The sequence below is a fragment of the Diabrotica virgifera genome, chromosome 3 (genome assembly GCF_917563875.1).
Source record: "Diabrotica virgifera virgifera chromosome 3, PGI_DIABVI_V3a".
NCBI lineage: Eukaryota > Metazoa > Arthropoda > Insecta > Coleoptera > Chrysomelidae > Diabrotica > Diabrotica virgifera.
The window spans coordinates 209917236-209930283 of record NC_065445.1 but is presented as its reverse complement, the minus strand read 5'-3'; positions in this window follow the sequence as shown (position 1 = coordinate 209930283).

The window sequence follows — 13048 nt, the reverse complement described above, 5'->3', positions numbered from 1 at the left end:
CCCTTTGTTTCTAATAGCCTGGCTTGAATCCTCTTTGACTGTAAACCAAAAACAAACTGATTTCGTATAGCACTTTTTAAGTATGTGGAAAAGTTGCAGTTTATGGCAAGTTTCTGTAGAGAATGTAGGTATTCTTGTATACTTTCGCCTTCTGCCTGTCTTTTTGATTGAAAAATAAATATTTCAGCAATTTAAAGTGGTGCAGGGTTGTAAAAATTATCCATTAACTTAACTGTATCCTCATATGACTTGTCTTCAGGGACCTCTGGAGCTAGTTTATCACACAGTGTATCGTATGCTTCCGACCCCATGTAATGTAGTAAATAGGGCAGTTTCATTTCCTCTGTAATTTTAAAAACTTTGTATGCTCCTTCCAACCGTTTTACCCACCTGGACCATTTTGTAGCTGTCTGGTTAAAAAGTTCAACGAAAAACTGGAATGTAGAAACTTGTGTAGACATTATTGGAGCTGTAGCAGGTGCAACTATCGTTGCAGTTGTAGTCGAGGAACTCGTTGCTGTACCGGCTGTAGTTGGAAGCGTTGTAGTTGATGTAGGTCTGTAGTATTTGTCTCCATTACCCTCGTCGCCAAATGTCAAGTCCTTTGTACTTAACGTAAGTATTTGTAATGAAGTAATACTCGATGTAAAATATTTTATTTTAGAAAATTATGCACATGGTTTCCTTTTATTATCAAAGTATTAAGTATATGACAGCTGTCGTTCAGATGACAGTAGTAAATATCAACCTACATTCATGGTTAGGGGAGTTTTACATGAACATAACAAAATCTTTTTGAATTTTTTGTTTACCATGATCCAATCATGAGTTCTGATGTCCACTGCAAAATTCATTAAATTTTGAGGTGCCCTCTAAAAATTTGCACCGTTGGCTTATTTTTCCTTGAATTTTTTCTTGAGTAATCTATGAATTGTACTAAATATGCCTATTTAATTTAAAAATAAAATAATTCTACCATACTTAAAAAAAATGTGTTTGAAATATTGATTTAAACCCCTTCGCCCCCCTTAAGGATAGCTATGACACGATTTTGATAGGCAACCCATGCTAGAAATATTTGTCTATGTATGAAATTTAATAAAAATAATGTTTCATCCGACAAGCAGATGGGTACTAATTCAAAAGCTATCTTTTTAAAGTTAATAATGAGATTTTCAATTAATATTTAAATATCCATACCAGTGAGAATTTTACTACACGTAATTTGCTGTGTAAAGACAGAAAAAGCAGGGATAATCGTAAAATATTTGCGCCTACACCTGTTTGTGCCAAACATTAATTGCAACAAACATTAGGTACCTGAAATTTGATTAGGTTGGCTGTAAAAATATTCAATCAAAAATAATTTTTCTAAAATAAGTACATATTAATCTATGTTCGTCCTTAATTTACTAATATTGGTTGAAATAACAAAATACCTACGTAGTTTTTTTATTTAATGGCATAGACATTAGTCATTCAGCCAGTTGCAATAAAGAATATACAATTAGTAATACAGTAAATAATACAATAGCATCGGAAGAAGACGAATTTCATGGTTGAAGAACCTGAGAGAGTGGTTTGGATGGAGCTCGAAACAACTATTTAGAGCTACTGCCTCAAAAATTAAAATAGCTATGATGATTGCCAACCTCCGTAGCGGAGATGGCACCTGAAGAAGAAGAAGAAATAATACAATACAATAATACAATAAAAACAATGATGGATCTCTGATAAAGTGATATAAAATTTATGATAAAAAAGGATACAAATTTGAACTTAAATCATAAAAAATTTCATGCCTGCGAGGACCGTGCGTGTATCTGACAAGAAATATATAATGGTATTGTATATTTGTTGTGAGACTGTAGCTAACAGAGACTGCATATTGAATGGTGCATGCATATTTTTTTTATTTAATGGCATAGACATTAGTCATTCAGCCAGTTGCAATAAACAATATACAATCCTATCCCTAATACAAAGTTAAACAGACACAATATAGTAATACAATAAATAATACAATACAATAAAAACAATAGTGGAACTCTGATAAAGTGATAAAACATTTATGACAAAAAAAGTAAAGATGCAAATCTGAACTTAAATCATAAAAAATCTCATGCCCGCGTACAAATCTTATAGGACCGTGCGTGTATCTGACAAGAAATCTATAATGATATTGTATATTTGTTGTGAGCCTGTAGCCAGCAAAGACTGTATATTGAATGGTGCATGCATATCAAGTTTAATTAAATTTTTATAGAGAGAGTTTGAATACTCTTGAAACTTAGTACATTCAAAAAAGATATGATCAAGATCACCCTGCTTTCCGCAATGTTTGCAATTATCGTCTTCAATCACATTTATTTTATATAAATGACTTGGATAGCAAGCATGCCCAAAACGTAGTCGATTTATAGTTGTTATATATTTACGTGGAGCTTTAAAACTCTTAAACCAGGTACTTTGTGAAATCACTGGTTGTAAAGTGGTATATCTTGTGGGGTTTGTTAAGCAATAAAAATTCCATTCCATTGTGGTTTCTTTTAAAAATAGTAATAACATCTGATACACATAAAGAATTGACAATAAAGTGCCTGATGTTATACTGGATTTAGCTAAGTAGTCTACATACTCATTATCTTTGAGTCCAATATGTGCCTTAACCCAAATAAATTTTATATTGAAGCCAGAGTCTTCTAACTGCTTTAACATATAACATATCCTTTATTAAAAATATGTAAGGATTACTAAATGTTTTGGGCAAAAAAGTATTTTTGATATTCTGTAAAACTGATAGGCAGTCTGAAAGAATTAACGTTTTTTTAGTATAAGAGCTTTTAATATATTTCAACGCTTCGAGTATGGCCAATGATTCCGCAGAGAAAATTGAAAACTCCTTGGGAAGTTTATACTTGAATTCGAAACCTCCTGAGGGTAAAAAATAAGCACAGCCAGACCCTTCTCTTGATTTAGATGCATCTGTTTATATAACTGTTGCATCACTGTAGCAGTTCAAAATAGATTTCAGGATATTGTTGCTGATTATGTTGTTTTCGTTGTATGTAGGTATTATTACATCAGTTTTATGGAACAGAGCAAAGTAGTCTAAGTTTTTGTCTACTGTGTTTAATTCCTTTAAAAAAATAGGATTGTTCTGTAATGCAGTACATAAAGGCGGAGATGGTTTTTTAATCCAATACTTGTGAGTAAGATCTGATTCGTTAAGATGACATATACTGGAAAATAATTCGAAATTTGTAGTGTGTGCTTTAAGTACCCATTTTTCGCTTAGTAAATTTCTTCTAATCTCTAAAGGTGGCTCAGAAGCTTCAACATGGATTGGTTGTATAGGTTTGCGGAGGGTTGGGATTGGGATGTATTATTTGGAATGTTTTGATTTTTATGTGTGGTAGTAGAAGGGGATGATTTTTTTGAATATGTTGGGAGGGGAGGAAAACTGTCTTCGATATTGTCTAGTGTGGAATATCTATTCTGAATAAACAATCCCGAGAAGGACGATTCACAGTAATTTTTTGCCTCGATAAAGGAAATTTTTTGCTCAATCATCACGTTCTTTATCTTTTTTTGAGGTTCGTATTTTGGACACTTCTTGGATATAGAAACATGATCTTTACTATCACAATGTATGCATTGAACATCATTATCTTGACATGTATGATCTTCATTTTTGATTTGTCCACATTTTATGCAATGTGCTTGTGGACTGCGACACTGCTTGGAAATATGTCCAAATCTTAAGCAATTGTAACACTGTGTTACTCTGCCAATGTAGGTTTCAACAGGAAAAAATACACTATTGAAATGTAGCTAGGAAGAATATTTCCTTCGAAGGTGACTATCATTGTCCATTTGGGTACATAGCTAGTTTTTCCATCGGTATCAACTTTTCTGTAAGTTCTTTTAAAGGCTATTATGGGGGAGGGAGATTTACTATTATCTAACAAATACTTTTCATCGTATTGAGTATCAATATCTCTTATTAGGCCTCTAATTTCTAGTAAATGGTTAGGGACATATGCTACTAAGTTTTGGTCTTTTAATTTTATATTTTTAAGCAAATTATTTGCATCTACGATTGACCTTAACAAAACTTTAATTCTGTTTTTTCCAATGGCTTTTATTTCAATAATATTAGGAATGTTCAATTTTTTATGCAAGATGTCCGCAACAGTAAGTGGATGTAAACGGCCAATATCCTGATTGTTTGATTTTTCTATATATACATAAACGTTATTAAAATTGTACTTATCTGATGCAACGTTGAACAATTTTGTTGTGTCGGCACTTTAATAAAATATCTGGTTTTAGTTGTAATTTTCGCAGTAGAATCATCCAAATTTTCGATTAAACTTGATTCAATAATATCCATTTCACTATTCTCACTAGCACCTGAAAAGTTTTCACCTAATGGTGTCCCTGTGGAAAAAGCTTCCCCCATTGGGGGTCGCTTATAGCACTGTTTATCGCACTCAATCAATATCAGTTTTTAAATCACACCAAGTGTCCCTTTTTCTACTAATTAACTCGCTAAATAGTTAATTTTATTAAGAGCAGATTTTAATAGGCACTGTCAGTTTGACGTTTTGCGTGACGGTGCATGCATATTAAGTTTAACTAAATTTTTATACAGAGAGTTTAAAATGCTGTTGAAACTTAGTACATTCTTTAAAATTCTTAAACCAAGTACTTTTGGAATCACTGGTTGTAAAGTGGTGTATCTTGTGGGGTTTGTTAAGCAGTAAAGATTCCATTGATCTTTCCATATCAATAGTTGGTTTCTTTTAAAAATAGTAATAACATCTGATACACATAAAGAATATGACAATAAAGTGCCTGACGTTATACTGGATTTAGCTAAGTAGTCTACATATTCATTATCTTTGACTCCAATATGCGCCTTAACCCAAATAAATTTTATATTGAAGCCAATTTTAGCCATATTGAAGCCATATTTTATATTGAAGCCTAAATGCTTTAACATATGGTTCTTTTCATGAGCATTTTTCAGTGCGTCACAAATGATAGGAAAAAGGTTAGTCCGTGATAAATACACATTTATGACATTTATTCTAACATGACATTTTAGTTAAATCTGACAGTTGTCACATTTTATTTGCAATTTGGTATAAAAACAAATCAATTGCATAGGCGTAACCAGGATGATCCTATGGGGGGGGGGGGGGTTACAACTACTGGAAGGTCTCTGAGGGCTATGGTGTTAAGCTTATAGAGCTCAAAGTACATCCCAATGGGGGGGGGGTTATAACCCCCAAAACCCCTCCTGGTTACGCCTATGATCAATTGTGTTTATTGCATTTATAAAATGGTATTTTCTTTGATTTGTATAGTCTTATAAATTGTACAGATTAATTTTTTTATATAAATAATATAATATTATTTAATATTATATTATTAGCGCCATCTATTGACAACTAGATTAAATGTTATAAATGTCACCGGCGAAATGTAATCAGAAACGTGCGTTTTTTTCTGTCACATACAATTTAATGCGTTAGAGAGAAATCGAAAAACTGTGACGCACTGAAAAATGCTCATGAAAGGAACCATATCCTTTATTAAAAATATGTAAGGATTACTAAATGTTTTGGGCAAAAAAGTATTTTTGATATTCTGTAAAACTGATAGGCAGTCTGAAAGAATTAACGTTTTTTTAGTATAAGACTTTTTAACATATTTCAACGCTTCGAGTATGGCCAATGATTCCGCAGAGAAAATTGAAAACTCATTGGGAAGTTTGTACTTGAATTCGAAACCTCCTGAGGGTAAAAAATAAGCACAGCCAGTCCCTTCTCTTGATTTGGATGCATCTGTGTATATAACTGTGGCATCACTGTAGCAGTTCAAAATATATTTCAGGATATTGTTGCTGATTTTGTTGTTTTCGTTGTATGTAGGTATTATTACATCAGTTTTATGGAAGAGAGCAAAGTAGTCTAAGTTTTTGCCTACTGTGTTCAATTCCTTTGAAAAAATAAGATTGTTCTGTAATGCAGTGCATTGGATTAATCCAATACTTGTGAGTAAGATCTGATTCGTTAAGATGACATATTATACAGGAAAATAATTCTTGTCTATTGTAATAAATAATATTTGTAGAGTATGCTTTGAGTACCCATTTTTCGCATAGTAAATTTCTTCTAATCTCCAAAGGAGGCTCAGAAGCTTCAACATGTATTGGTTGTATAGGAGTAGATCTCATATCACCTAAACAGATTCTCAAGGCAGAATTTTGGAAAACGTAAATTTTTCTTAAAAGGTTTCTGGAAGCAGAACCGTAGAGAGTAGCACCATAATCTATAATGGATCGTATATAAGCTCTATAAAACAATAAAGATGTTTCAACATCGCAGCCCCACCACACTTTAGTTGTCATTCTAAGGAAATTACTACCTTTGTTACATCTATCCAGCATATATTGTATGTGTTTTTTCCAAGTTAGTTTTTTGTCCAGAATGAGGCACAGATATTTGACATTATTTTTAAATGTGAAAGATTGATCACTAAGTAATGCATCTTGGTTTATAGGAAGGTTGTGTCTTGTAAAGACAGATACTGCTGATTTGTTAATTGATAAATTTAAGCCGTTCTCTAAGAACCATGAAAAGAGGGAACTACAAACTGTACCTACTTATGTTTTGCATACCGTTGTCATATTTCTTGCTTTCCGTGTAGACACAAAAGTCGTCCGCATATTGTATGATATTGTGGTATACCGTGATAATTATCTCGAGGTCCTATTAGTTTGTTATTATGATCTCTGATGTAAATTTAACAATATCATTAATAAGTCACATTCTCAAATTATTCTTGAAAATAATACATGGTCGTATAAATAAAAAACTAGAAGAAGGAATAGATGATAGTCAGTTTGGGTTCAGAAACGGACTAGGAACCAGAGGCGTTATTTGCTTTTAATGTGTTAGCTGAAAGATGCATGGACATGAATGTGGATGTGTATGTTTGTTACGTTGATTTTGAGAAAGCTTTTGACAAAGTAAGACATGAAAAATTAGTCCAAATTCTAAAGACAAAAAACATAGACCTTTACTGGAATCAAAGAGCACAAATTGTAATAGATAACGAACCCAGTCCAGAAATTGAAATCAGGAGAGGAGTTCGGCAGGGATGTATTATGTCTCCATTACTCTTTAATGCATATAGTGAAGCCATTTTTGAAGAAGCATTGCTATCTCAAAGTGATGGAATAATAATTAATGGAAGATCTATTAACAACATAAGATATGCAGATGACACCGTGATTATGGCAAGCTCTGCTGAACAACTCCAACTACTACTAAACAAAACAAACAATTTCTGTGAAGAATATGGACTAAAAATGAATATAAAAAAGACCAAATACATGATAATAACTAAGAAAACAAACATACAAACAAGCATACATTTGGGAAATGTACCGATAGAAAGGGTTGATAAATACAAATACCTAGGAACCTGGATTTCAGAGAAAAATGATCAAACAACAGAAATAAGGACCAGGATAGAAATAGCAAGAAATGCGTTTGTAAAAATGAAAACAGTTCTCTCCAACAAAGACCTTAGCTTAGAACTGAGAGTAAGAGCTTTGAGATGCTACGTGTTCTCGATACTACAATATGGACTTGAAAGCTGGAGATTAAAGCAAGAACACATACATAAGCTACAGTCATTTGAAATGTGGTGTTACAGAAGGATGCTTAGAATAGCATGGACACAGAGGAAAACGAACACGGAAGTACTGCGAGAAATGAGTAAATAATGCGAAATAATAAACACAATAAAAATAAGAAAGTTACAATATCTGGGACACGTAATGAGGGGACCGCGATATGAAATGCTAAGACTGATAATACAGGGAAAGATAAGAGGCGGAAGGAGTATAGGAAGAATGAGAGTGTCATGGTTAAATAATTTAAGGGACTGGTTTAGATGCAGTTCTATAGAACTCTTTAGAGCAGCGATGGATAGAGTAAAGATAGTGATGATGATATCCAACCTCCGATTAGGAGACGGCACTTGAAGAAGAAGAAGATGTAAATTACCCTATCTGTATAGAAACCGATTATTGTGTTAACGAAAGCAATTGGCATATGAAAAAAATTTACCATTTTATGTTTTAAGGTTGATAAACAAACTGAATCATATGCTCCTTCAATATCTAAGAATAGTGCTGCTAAGTAGTTATTTTTAGTTAAGTTATTCTGTACATCTACAACAAGTGTTGTTAAAGCGTCTAGAGTTCCAAAACCTCTTTTGTAACCAAATTGGTTTACAGGGAGTAAATTCTCTTTTTGTAACCACCAATCTAATCTTAATTTTATAAGCCTTTGTAAAGTTTTAAATATACAAGACAGTAAGGATATTGGTCTATATTCTATATGAACTTACGATGTTTGGGTCCTTTCCGGGTTTAAGGATAGGAACAAGTAAGATGTTTTTGAAAGAATCGATAACTATATTTTTTTGGATATCATTGAAGACATTTAAAAGAAGTTTTTTAGCAACATGTGGTAGGTTGGTTAACATGGGGTATTTTACGTGATCGATACCAGGAGAAGTATTTACAGTCGGAAAAATGAAAGAATACCCATGAACGAACATATAAAACACACTGTATTTTCCTGTCACCGTGTCACAAAGAAAATTGTCCAGTGCAGGTACATGTAACAATAATTATTACATGTACTTGCGCTGGCCAATTTTTTGTCTGACACGGTGACAGGAAAATACAGCGTGTTTTATATGTTCGTTCATGGGTATTCTTTCATTTTTCCTACTGTATGCGGCTTTTAAGGGCAAAATCTAATTCAGTTTCAGAAAATGGTTTTAACAGGAAGTTATTATTTGAATGATGACTTTGTGTAGATCGTGTAGGTGAATTTTGATCAAATGGAGGACATACTTTATTAAAAAGGTCGTCTAATAGATTATCATTGAAGGGTTTTATACTAATAGGTGCTTTTAGATTCATTTTGTTGGCTTATCACCATATCTTCTTAGAGGAGGTATTTTTGTTTAAATTAGAACACCATTTAATCCAACTAGCTTTGGCTTTTTGTTTCAACTGGTTTTTAGTATGAGCAGTAACTTTCTGACAGTTTAGATAGGTACCTAATTATCAAGGCCTGGTGAACGTTTATACATTGCTAATGCTTCTTTTCTGTCATTGATTATCGAATCGCATTCTGGGTCCCACCATATTGGAGGCGATCGATTTTTGGATTTAAAAATTTTGTATTGAGGAATAGATCTATTTGCAGCATCATTAATGCAGTCTATTAGAAAACTATAATTTTCATAAGTATTGAAAGAGTTATTGTAGTTGGAAAACATGTTTTCAATTAAGGATGTATACAGGGACCAATTGGCTTTCTAGATATTAGATTTGCTTTTTGGATAAATTATTTCTTGTGAGGTGTTGGCGTGTTGGTTATTGGTTATTCAAAAAACAATAAGGCACCTGGACCTGATGAAATCCCTTCAGAAATACTCAAACTACTAGATGAAAGGGGAATTTCAGCACTACATAAAATATTTAATTTTATTTATGAAATTGGTTGCTATCCTCAGCAGTGGTTGCTCTCTACATTTATTCCCCTACCCAAAAAAGTCAATGCAAAAAGATGTGAGGATCACAGACTCATTAGCCTGATTAGTCACACTTTAAAAATATTCTTAAAAATACTACATCAAAGATTATACAAAAAATGTGAATGGGACATCAGTGATTCTCAGTTTGGGTTTAGGCAAGGTTTGGGAACAAGAGAAGCAATAGTAGCAACACAGGTGTTGGTCCAAAATTGTTACGATCAGAGGAAGGACGTATTCCTGTGCTTTTTAGACTACGAGAAAGCGTTTGATCGTGTCCAACATCACAAGTTAATGGAGATCCTCAAGAAGCTTGATATAGACCAAAAAGACATAAGATGCATTGAAAACTTGTACTGGTATCAGGCAGCACAATTAAAAATAGACAATTCTATATCCAAATCCATACATATAAGAAGGGGTGTTCGACAGGGATGTGTGCTTTCCCTCTTTTATTTAACATTTATTCGGAAGCCATATTTCAAGAGTCTTTGGAAGATGCAGAGATGGGAATCAAAGTTAATGGAGTGTTGATCAACAACATACGATATGCTGATGATGCTGTCTTAATTTGTGACAACATCGCAGATCTTCAACAACTTGTCACTATAATCGGAGAATACAGTAAGCGAATGGGATTAGAGATTAATACCAAAAAGACCAAATTCATGATCATCTCCAGAAACTTGGATGCATTTGAAAACTCCACCATAACACTGAATACTAAGTCCATTGAGAGAGTGAGCAAATTCAAATACCTAGGAACGTGGCTTTTTGAAGACTGGGCATCGGACAGGGAAGTAAAATGTCGCATTGAGCAAGCTCGACAAGCTTTCGTAAAATTCAGGAAGGTACTGACCTGCTCAGAGTTCGACCTTACACTGAGACTAAGGTTTACTAAATGCTACGTGTGGTCGGTGCTGCTATATGGCATAGAGGGCTGGACACTCAAAACGAGGGATATAAACAGATTAGAAGCCTTCGAAATGTGGCTTTATCGCCGTATCCTAAAGATACCATGGACGGCGAAAGTCACAAATGTGGATGTACTTAAAAAATCAACCAAGAACGTCAGCTTTTCGAAAACACCGAGAAAAGAAAAACGGCGTATTTGGGTCACATCATGCGAAACAAAAAATACCAGTTCCTTTAACTTATAATCCAGGGTAAAATTGAAGGCAAGAGAGGAATAGGACGCAAGAAAATGTCCTGGCTCCAAAACATAAGGCAATGAACATGGATTAACGACATACAATCTCTGATACACATTGCAAGAAACAGAGAGTTAATGGAAAATGTGATCGCCAACATCCATTAGTGGATTTGCATTTGAAGAAGAAGAAGTTGGTTATTGAAAAATTCATAGTTATAGCAAACTGATTCGAGCCTAAGGGTCAGATAAAACTGACCAAGTGAATTTACTGGCTATATTAGCTGTGCAGAGTAAAATGTCAATAATAGATTTTTGCGTACCATATCTAGGAAGATATATGTAGGTTCTCCATTATTCGAAGTTACAAGATCTAGGTCTTTGATACTGCTAACAATTTGGTTACCAACTGGATCATTACGCAGTGAGCCCCATAGTGAGTGATGAGCATTCATATCTCCCCCAATTAAAAAAGGTGATTTGATTTGTGAGAAGATATTTATCCAATCGTTTTTGGATGTACTAATATTTGGTGGTCTATATATAGATGAAACACTTAATTCTATTGTGTTACATTTAACGATAGCACCGCAAACTAAAATATCCTCATTAAAATTGTTTCTAATATTTATTTTACAAAATGGTATAGTTGTTTTAATTAAAATTGCAACACCTGCATACCCGTCATCTTGGCGAATTATATTATAACCTTTAAATGTAGGTATAATTTTTATTTGGTTTGAACCAGGTTTCACTTACTAATACAATATCAATATTTTCAGTTATTAAAAAAATGAATTAAACTATTTTTATTTGGAACAACGGATCTACCGTTCCATTGCAAAATTTTTAATGATGTAAGTTCTGGGTACATGTTATTAATTAGTGATATCCTCCAAAATCATTTTTACACCATGGTAAATACTATCTTGACTCATAGTTTTTATATCATCTACAGTTTGAATATTTGTGATCAAATTAAAAATATAATTGGAAATGTGTTTCCAATACTCTCTGATCTGGTTTGTTTTGACAAATTGCATAGCCAGTGTTTAAATTAGCAGGGAGGGGTTTGGAGGGGCCAAAATTAAAAGGGAACATGGGTGAATTGTTTTGTGATTCTTCTTCTTCTTCTTTAGGTGCCGTGTTTGTATTCAGACGTTGGCCGTCATCATGTTTACAATTTCCTGAAATCTCTATCGGCTGCTGCCCGAAATAATTCTTCTACTGTGCAGCCACACCATTGTCTAATATTACGCAGCCATGAAAGTTTCTTTCGACCAATCCATCTCTTTCCCTCCACTTTTCCTTGAATTATAAGGCGAGGCAGATGGTATTTAGGTCCTCTAATTATATGGCCTATTAGTCCTCTAATTATATATTCTGTTTTTCTCCTCTTTATGATGCTTATGAGCAGACGTTCTGAATTCAGCATTTGAAGAACATCTTCATTGGTAGTGTGTAAAACCAACGATATCTTTAGGATTCGTCGATAGCACCACAATTCGAATGATTCCGTTTTGTTTAGCATTGTGGTTTTTAACGTCCATGTCTCACAACCATACAATAGGATAGATCACACATAACATTTCAGCACCTTCTTTCGAATATTCATCGACAGGTTTCTGTTACATAAAACTGGTTTCCAGGTCATAAAAGCCTTCCGTGATATTTCGATCCTAGTTATTATCTCTTCATCAGAGTCACAATTTACATTTAACCAGCTGCCAAGGTACTTGAAATGATTTACCCGTTCTAACTCTTCTCCATCAAGAGAAAGCTGACCTTGATCTATATTAATCTTTCCAACTGCCATCCACTTTGTTTTTGAAATGTTAATTTTAAGGCCTCTTCGATAACTTGCTTCACTGACTAGATTTAGTAGTGTCTGAAGATCTTTTCAATTTTCAGCAAGAATGGCTGTATCGTCAGCGTATCTAATATTGTTGATTACTTCTCCGCCTAGCCTTACTCCCTTGTCTGTCATCCAAAGCCTCCCTAAAGATTTTTTTTCCATCGGTATCAACTTTTCTGTAGGTTTTTTAAAAGGCTACTATGGTGGAGGACGCAGGTCCTCCCTAAAAGACGCAGGTCAACATATAACCAGGCTAAAATGGAGCTTCGCAGGTCATAACGCTAGACAAACGGACAATAGGTGGAATAGCACGATACAACAATGGAGACCATGGACAGGAAAGAGAGCAAGAGGACGACCCCAGATGAGATGGGGAGACGACATTAAAAAGATAGGAGGAACGCACTGGA